This window comes from Pygoscelis adeliae, unplaced genomic scaffold (genome assembly GCF_000699105.1).
Source record: "Pygoscelis adeliae isolate BGI_AS28 unplaced genomic scaffold, ASM69910v1 Scaffold84, whole genome shotgun sequence".
Taxonomy (NCBI): Eukaryota; Metazoa; Chordata; class Aves; order Sphenisciformes; family Spheniscidae; genus Pygoscelis; species Pygoscelis adeliae.
The window spans coordinates 3,915,109-3,917,411 of NW_008824754.1; positions in this window are offsets into that span (position 1 = coordinate 3,915,109).

Here is a 2,303-nt window from a genome sequence, read left to right on the forward strand (position 1 = left end):
AGGCTGGTGAACGCTGACATTTTCAAATGCACATCTTCACAAAATATGCTCCAAACTGGCGCGCGGCACACTTCTGCAACCACAGTAATTCACTGTGAATTGAAGCAGGGGGGGTTTCCTAAGCAAAGTCATTTTTTCCCATTAAATTACTATTGCGCTTTTTTTTTTTTTTTCCTTATTCCAGGAGCATCATTGTCTAGTTCAGTTAACAGGGAAAGGCCAATTACACAAACGGTGCTGATCTGTTAAACTTGGATTTACTAACCAGAATTCAAACAAATAGTATTCTACTCCACACTGGGGTTTACTAGTTTTCTTCTAATAATGTTGCTGGAGTTTGAATAAAAAAATAAATAAATGGCTGGTGTGAACAGGCGGCTCAAACGGAAGAATATCAAAACTGCAGGGAAGTACCACAAACAAGTAAGAGCACTAAGAACAAGAAAAAAAAACAAAAGTTTTATGCAACTGGAAATGAAGATGTTCCATTTCCTTTCTAAAATCAAATGCAAACTGCTCATGTGACTGATTTAGTATTGAACAAGAGAGGGAAAATTGCCTCTTGGCATTTAAATGGAAATGTTTCTTGTTCAGAAATTTTGGAAGCTTGCATACTGTATGATTTTTGAAAGGCTTATACAATTACCATTGAATTTGGATGAGGTCTATTCCTAACAATATATATATTTCTCAATTAAACTTTGCCCTTACAGACACCTAAATTACCTTTGTCTAGAGTCTAGATTCCTGATGTGGAATATATTCCAGAGGCAATAAGGCCGATGCAAATGTATTTCATTTTTAATATGTATGACTGAAAAAAACAGTGAACAGCAGCAGCTATTTTGCAAAGCAGACCTTTATGTCAAGAACTCTGCTGTTTAAGATCGTGTTCTGATTTGCTGTGTGCCTTTTTACCTTAATTTCTGGGTGTGGAATAAAACACAATCTTACCTCTTGCTTTCCACAAAGACTGGAAATTTTAGGACATGAAAAAAACCCACGGCCGAACATAGCAGACTTGTACTTGGCTGATTTAAAGGTATGCCACGAAGAGGACAATTCCCATGTAGCTCAAAGCACTGCATGAAGTACTGCAGTCCATTGTGTTCAGCACTCTTCTTACAATGCAGTTTTAGGGCCTAATCCCATATCGCTCCAAGATTTGTGATGCCAACATAAGCCATGTAGAGACTGTTGCTGAAAAGTTTTGTAAGAGTATATTTTGAGGAAGGACTTGAAAGAGAAAAGTGTGATTATTTGGTGAATGAGAAAATAATAGGCTGAGCGTAAATGGCAACAGGTGATGAATCCTGGCAGGGATAAGTTATCGAGGACTTGCCCAAGGTCAGGAAGTGAAGCAGTAGCAGAGCCTGACAGGTAGTAACACCATGTTGAATAGAAGCATTAAACAGCCCTAATTTCCAGTTGCTACAGTTTAAAAACAAAACAAAACCAAACCCCCACAAATATTTTAAAGGCAGAAACTGGTAGCGTTGATCTTCTTCCCAAAGAAGAAGTAACCTTAAATTGTGCAACTGAAATCTTGCAGGCCTTCTTCCTGAGAATTTGATTTTAATGAACAAATAACACAATTATGTAAAATAATAATAATAGTAATAGTAATAATGATGATGATGAAGAAATCTCCTGACACCACTGGGGATGATGGTCCCTGACCCCAAAAGCAAGACATTATGCAAGTTGCCTAGCTAGGGGCAAGGGAGGAACAGAGGTTTCCCCCTTCTCATAACATGTGCTGAAGCTGGAGCCCACCTGACCCCAAGAAGAGAGAGGCTCACCAGGGCCAGGACATGAAGGCACCACCCGAGGCCGCTCTCCATCCCATCCTCATCCCCATCCCAATCCCCATCTCATTCACATGCTGAAGCCAATGCCCATCCCATCTTATCCCCCTGCCTATCGCATGCCCAAGCACATCCTCTGCCCTCCCTATTACCTTCTAATGCTTATGTCCACACCCAGCCCAACTCAGCACCATGCCCATACCTATGTCCATGCACATGTCATGCCCATCCCCTCCCCATGCCTCTGTCCATCCCCTCTACATGACATGCCCACCCCCTCCCCACGCCACGTCCACGTCCACCTCCTCCCCATGCCATGCCTGTCTCCATGCCTATGTCCATCCCCTCCCCATGCCTATACCATGCCCATCCCTTCCCCCATCCATGTCTATGTCCTCCCCTGCCCCACACCTATGCCATGCCTATTCCATGCCCATGCCCAGCTCCTCCCTATGTCCACGCCATGCCCATGCCTGCCCCCACCGCCCACTGCCT